Raw genomic sequence first — 6,999 nt, 5'->3', positions numbered from 1 at the left:
ATGTTCTCACTGTGACAAAGCCAGGGTGGACCTGGAGTCTGGAGCCTGGAAGAGGATGCTTTCTGTTAGTCTCCTCGTGTCTAATCCTGCTGGGTCTGCACTAACACACACCGCTTGTTAAACCAGTAATGCATGGCCTCGTTAGGGGCCTGATCTTGGCAAAGTCCATCAGTGGGGCTGTGGGTGATCTCTGGGGGCATTTTGTATTGACTTCCACAATTTTGCCTATTCCTACCACTCCTGGAATAACTTCGAAGTCTAAAGGGCATCTTAAGAAGAAGGATCTGGACTCTAACGCTCTTCCTTGCTAACATCTGTTACATACATTCATTTATTCTTAGTAATAGCTCATATGCAGTTACAGGGTAAGCACTCTTCTAGGTGGTTACAATGCATTATTTCTTTCATTCTCATGAGACTCTTGCAAGTTAGGCAGATTCTTGTCTCTGCTCTTAAGGTTAAGAAACTAAGGACCAGAGAATTTAAGAAACTTGCCCCAAGTCACACAGCTAGTAGGTAGAGGATCCAGAAATCAAATCCAGGTGTCTCAACTACAAAGCCCTTACTATAAATCACAGCTGCCCTGGGGATGGGGAGGGGTGGTACTGGGGCAAGCAGTTTGCACAGCAGGAGGAACTGGGGAGGGAGCCAACAAAAAAGAAGCTTCTTACCAGGAACAAGGACTCAAAGACCTAACAAGTGAGCCCAGAGTATTTTCAGACCTCGTGGCAGATACGGTCCTGCCCTGCTCAGCACCGGGCCTCCTTGTCCTCTGCTGGTGGCACACAGCCTTTCGCAAGCACTGACGGGACGGAATGGGGCCTCTGCAAGAAGGTGCTGGAAGAAGGAGTGGTCGAGTTTCAGGTCAGCCCTCACTAAACCTTCTGGTTCGAAATCAGGGAAGCCTGGGAAAACAACAACAAAACCCAACAGGACAGATGGTTGTTCTCAGGAAGGGCTCCTTCAAGGAGTGGGATTCCTTGTCCTGATTTAACGTAGTGCAAACCCTGTCTCCGGGTGTCTTGTGTCTCCACCTCATTACGAGGATTCCAACTTTTCAAATGCAGGCCTGGCCTCTCCACAGTGATGCTGCGCAGAAAGCGGCACAGCTGGCTCACAGGCATTCAAAGGCGGCATACATGTTAGTTGATAGAGACCCTTTCACCGTTTTAACAAGTGGCGGTGAATAATCCTGAACCCGAGACCACTGGCTGTTTTAAATGCTCAGTTATAATTGAATACAGCTGTTTGACCATTTCTAAATGATTTCTAGTTCAGAGTTAGAAAACACCAGAGAGACTTCTGTTGCTCCAGTTACAAAAAAAAAAAAAAAAGACGTTTTTCTTGGGAACTCTAGTTCTAGAAAAATAATTGTGCACGTGTTGGAGGAGGAAAACCATGCAGACCTTTTTGACATGTAATATATAAACATCAGTTCCAGGCCCTGCCCATCAACTCCTGAAGGAAAAATAGATGATTTAAAATGTCTCTTTTTCAAGTGACTCCCATGAATTATGATGAGGAAGGCCATATTTTCTGTTCATTGAAAAATAATTTTTTTCACATGTTCACTTCAGAAAACTTTAAAATAATGGAACTTTCTCCTAGAAAGGAAGTGTTCCAGTTACGGTTGGTGCATAACAAACAACCTCAAAATAGAGCAGCTTAAAACGACCACCATTTTTAATATGCTCCTGGATTCTACGGGTCAGGAGTTTGGATAAAGCACTAAAAGGGATGCATTGATTCTGCTCCATGATAGCTGAGATCTCAGCTAGGAAGGCTTGCTTAAAAGCTAAGGGTGATTCAAATACCGGGGCTACAGTCCTATGGGGGCTGCTTCACACCCATATCTGGCTCCAGGGTTAAGCTACAGAATTGTTGACCTGAGCGCCTACGTGTGGCCATTCCGTGTGGTTTGACTTCCTTATACAAACAAGGCAGAAGCTGAAATCACCTGTTAGGACCCAGAGCATCACTTGGATAAAGCACAAAAGAGATGCATTGATTCTGCTCCACCACACTCCATTGGCTAAAGCAGTCAAAAACTCACCCAGATTCCAGGGCAGCGGGACACACCACCTATTTGTAGAGAAGTGACAGGTCACTTTGCAGAAGAGCATGTGAGATGGGAGTTGCGGTTGTTTTTGGAAAAATACAATCTGCCATAAAAATAGAAAGTACCAAAGCGGTTCAAGATGAACATTATCCAAGACATGAGTTGACAACTGGAGGGGAAAACTTAATTGGAATAAGTTCCTTGAAGGGATATGTACATATTTTATCCAGGATACAGTTATCAACAGTAGGAATAATGACAGTAACTAAATCTTAGAGTGTTCACTATGTGCCAGACACTGTTCCAAGTGTCTATATTAATTCAGTTCATCCTCAGTGGAAACCAAGTTGCAAAGAGGTTAAGTAACAAGCCTGAAGTTACACAGCTGGAAATCAATAAAACCAGGCTTTGAGCCCTGGTAATTCAACTCCATTTGCTGTGTACTTAACCATTCCACAATATTGTCTCTCCAATCCAATGGGAGAAATAGGTAAAGTATAATGAAAAGCAATCTATAAATTGACTATTATTTCTGGGCCATGCTAGGGAATGGAAACTGATCTTCCTCCCTTCCTTCCTTTCTTTCCTTCTTCCTTTCTTTCCTTCTTTACTTCTTCCTTCCTTAATTTAAATATGTTTTTATTAATTTTAGTGATTGAGGAAGGGGAGAGAAATAGAAACATCGATGAGAGAGAAACATTGATCAGCTTGTGATCAAACCCAGGACATGTGCGGACTGGGAATTGAACCGGTGACCTCCTGGTACATGGGACGATGCTCAACCAACTGAGCCTCACTGGCCAGGCAAGACTGATCTTTCTTGATTGTCTACCACATGCCAGGTGCTATGCTCTACATGTTATAATAACCCTATGAGGTAGGTACTATTACAGCCATCTTACAGAAGAGAGAATTTAGGTTCAGAATTGTTAAGTAACTTGCCCAAAGTCACAGAGCTGGCAAATGATGGCCCTGGGATTCCAAACCAGATTTGCTTATATATTTACTAGAGGCCCGGTGCACGAAATTCGTGCACAGGGTGGGGGGGGGGTTGTGCCCCTCAACCCAGCCTGCACCCTCTCCAATCTGGGATCCCTCTTACAATCCAGGACTGCTGGCTCCCAACTGCTGCCTGCCTGCCTGCCTGCCTGCCTGATTGCCCCTAACTGCTTCTGCCTGCCAGCCTGATCACCCCCTAACCACTACCCTGCCAGCCTGATTGATGCCTAACTGCTCCCCTGCTGGCCCGATTGCCCCTAACTCTCCTCCCCTGCAGGCCTGGTTGCCCCCAAATGCCCTTCCCTGCTGGCCCAGCCATCCCTAACTGCCCTCCCTTACCAGCCTGGTCGCCCACAACTGCCTTACCCTGCTGGCCATCTTGTGGCAGCCATCTTGTGTCCACATGGGGATAGCCATCTTTGACCACATGGGGGTGGCCATCTTGTGCATTGGAGTGATGGTCAATTTGCATATTACCTCTTTATTATATAGGATTCAACTTACCTACTTGTCTCATCTTTCCATAGCTACAGTCTACCTACTCTCGAGGGGTTCTGTGTCAGAGTCTATTCAAAATCATTCACTCTGGAGTCTTTTGCTTCTTCTTCTTCTTTTAAATGGTGTTCACTTTAATAATGTTCATAAGGTTTAAAACTACAAAGAACATGATCTCCATCAACAGAGTTGCTAAATAAATATATGTCCATACAGTGAAATAATATGCAGTAATAAAGTACAACTATAATACCATCATGGAAGGTATTGAGCGACTTGCACAATACATATGCACAAACAGAATGCCATGTATGTGTTTCCAAAACACCCACAAAATAATACCACATACAGTTGGTTCTGCTATTGTGCTTGTTTTTAAAACAACTTGTTATGACACAACTGATCATTAGGAAACTATCTGAGCATAACACAAATTTCATGATTGCTTAAGGGCAATTTCACCCACGAGAAACTAGGTGAAAACAGCAACCCAGCCACATGGGAATCCACAAGTCGCACAGACACATCTCAAACCCACCAGACACCTCAGTCCGTTGTGTGTGTTGGCAGCCACAACTTTCTGTTCCACTTCAGACAAGCCTCCTTTGGCCCATGTCTGCGAGCCAAGAACAGGGCTTTTTCAAGGTAAAAGCCATTTTTATTCTAGAAATTACACATTTCTTAGCAATTTACTATGTGCCTAAAACTGTGCTACAACTTCTATTAAGTTGCTAGACTTTTTAAATTTCACATCACTGGCAAGGGTTTTTAGTGTGATGCCCCCCTTCATCCCACTTGTCAGAATTCCTGTGGTTTTTACTCTGAGATTTTAGCACAGTGTTGTTGTTGTTTTTTTAGGAACACACATTGCGTTACAGCAGAACTAACTAATACAATGGGTACAAATGCAAGTGACTTGTTTCATTAAAATTGTTCGCACCACAGTCAGTTTAGTTTCATGTAATCATGCAAAGCAAGAGAACATATCATATTGTTCTGCAAGGAACACTGGACTAAGGCTTAGGAGTCCTCAAACTATCTTTGACATAAACTTGCTATTGCTAGTAAATCTGGACGAGGTGACCTTGCCGAATTTCCCACTATTAAAAATGGGAGAACAGTTTTCCATTAACCAAATACAGCTCTGCCGATAAATGATGTAATTGGCTTTCAAATCACTGTACAACATATGTGCGGCGTTCAAATGAAGTGTGGTCACCTTACTGAAATGAGTAATTGAGTCCCATGCTTCTTAAATCTGAGTCCGACAGTAGAGTAGCCGTCCTTCCTTCACAGTATGTCCTCGCGTTCCCTGACCTATGTCCAACGGTAAAGGAAGCTCAGGACAGGATGCAACACTAAGGCGAGAAGGTGATGCACCAGGGACCTCATGTACAGGGCTCCTGTTTCCATGTAGTGTGGACAGCGGAGGCTAGCTCACCTCCTTTCCTTTGTTGGCAGTGGTCCACCGGGGCTGCAAGAGTCTTCAGTCTTGTCTTGGGATCGGATGTCCAAACCAGGAGGCACGGGAGTGTTGGGCTATTCTCAAAGTCCAAATCCACACCCTGATCATCCTCTGACTGTAGCTGGGAAGGTAAAACAGAGAAATAGCTTATATTCTTTGAGTTCTTGATGCAAAGCAGCACAAAAGCTCTGACCTGCAAGTCCAAATGAACAGTCTAGACTCCTCTGGCCTGTGTATTTCCTGATTTTATTGTGTAACTATCCCAACGCAGCCAGTCTATTATATCCCTCAAAGATGTATTTAGGGTTGCCTTTCCCTCTACTTTGTAACAATGCTCAGTGTTGCTCATCTTGATGATTTTGCCATCTAGGCCCTGCAATACATACAAAATGTCTCCGACAAGGGCTGCCTCAGTAATTTCCACATGTCCCCTTGACCTTGTCACATTGCGGAAAACAGTGTTGGGGATGCCTTTTGAGGAAGCAGGTTGCACAGAAGGCTGGTTTGCAGTGAAAGTCCATGCAAGACATGACCCCCAATTGCTGTGGAAAACAGTCTTCTACTCCCGGGGCCTTGGTGAGACGATGGGCTTGCACTGCTGGTGCCGCTGCCTCCCATGGGGCCAGAGAGCCCTGTGCTGACTTGGGGCTGCGATCCTGGGGGTTCAGCGGGAGAGTCTGAGGCCTGGCAGAGGAGCAGGGAGGTGAGTGGGCATCTCTCGGTAATAACGTGGTGTAGCTAGAAACCTTGTTTGGCTGCTTGCATGGATCTTCACTAAGGCTCAGCAAGAGGTAGAGATGACTATTTATTTTTCAAAACTCCTTGTGAATGAAGTTTCTGTGGCGTTTTGCAGACAATGCAGTGTTTGCTTCCCTTCTTTGTCGAGTGAGTTCTGTCTGTATTCTTTTCAGTTACTAGAATTTCATCTCTTTCAACAGTTAAGGCGAAGTTGATGCCGGTAACTTGCGCGCCATCCTGGAACTGCTGGGGCTACATCAGCTTCGCTCTTGCCCAGAATCTGGCAACACAGGTTCTGCTGCAGGACATTCTGTGACTTCTGGTAGGGAGCCCTCATGGAGCAGCAGACCCCAGCCCGCCTTCCCTGGCTGAGTCCCGCGGTGCCCCAAGGCCTGTGCCTGGCCCTTGGGCTCCAGGCATCCCCAAAAGGCCCCGCTGGAGTCTTTTGCTTCTTGATAGCATGACATTTGGCAGAACGTAGCTGAATAAATCCAAACAGCTAAAATCCCCCAGGTTGATTATGGAGCTTTTGGGACTAATGTTGCAACATTTGTGTTTCTTTTGTAAATTCCTGCTGGACATGACCCATGACTTTTATCTTAGGTAATGAGCCTGGATTCTGGAAGGATTTTTTTCTTTCTCTCTAAGAATATGACTTATTGAATACCTGACATTTTCAAGAATTTATCTTTTGCCCTCCCAGACCATTAAGTGAGCAGTAACTGCTCTGAAAATGTCTGTGTTTTGCTTGATCTTCAGCTATAATTTGATAGGCACTCAACCGTAACATTATGATTATGAAGCACTTAGGGAGGACAAGATGCTCTCTAAATACTTTCTTATTTTGTGCTTTCCCCTCTAAGTCTCCAATCCCAACTGTGCTGGGACCCTTAATTGATTCTAAGAGGGTTTCTTGAGCTGTCATGGAATAAATAGGCAATTCTATTTAGGAATCCAAAGATATTTGTATGTTCTTCTGTATTCCGTCGATGTGATGGACAGCTTCAGCTCTTGGCCGGACTGCTCTCTTTGACTTGCTTGCTGTGCTGACAGCTGATGGGTTGCTCATGAGCTGTGGATTCAGAAAGTTATGCTGTTGGCCCCTTTCTTCAACAGCAAAAATGGCCCAAATATATCATTGCTTAAAAAGACTGACACTGTGTTTCCAGGTCTAGGACTTAGTGGACTTTATCCATAAAGCAAGTTGAGGGTTTTTAATTACCAATGCTCTTCTCAAATTAAA

The 6,999-nt window shown here is 44.7% G+C and overlaps 1 pseudogene; it reads right to left on the bottom strand.

Annotated features, from left to right (window-relative positions):
- Positions 1–4,870: 4,870 nt before the first annotated feature.
- On the bottom strand, positions 4,871–6,093 carry LOC103283926 (gamma-tubulin complex component 3-like; annotated as a pseudogene).
- Between the last annotated feature and the right edge of the window lie 906 nt (positions 6,094–6,999).

The sequence above is a fragment of the Eptesicus fuscus genome, chromosome 5 (genome assembly GCF_027574615.1).
Source record: "Eptesicus fuscus isolate TK198812 chromosome 5, DD_ASM_mEF_20220401, whole genome shotgun sequence".
NCBI classification, from domain to species: Eukaryota; Metazoa; Chordata; class Mammalia; order Chiroptera; family Vespertilionidae; genus Eptesicus; species Eptesicus fuscus.
Note: the sequence above shows the minus strand (reverse complement) of the source record. Positions and strands in the feature narration are given on the sequence as shown.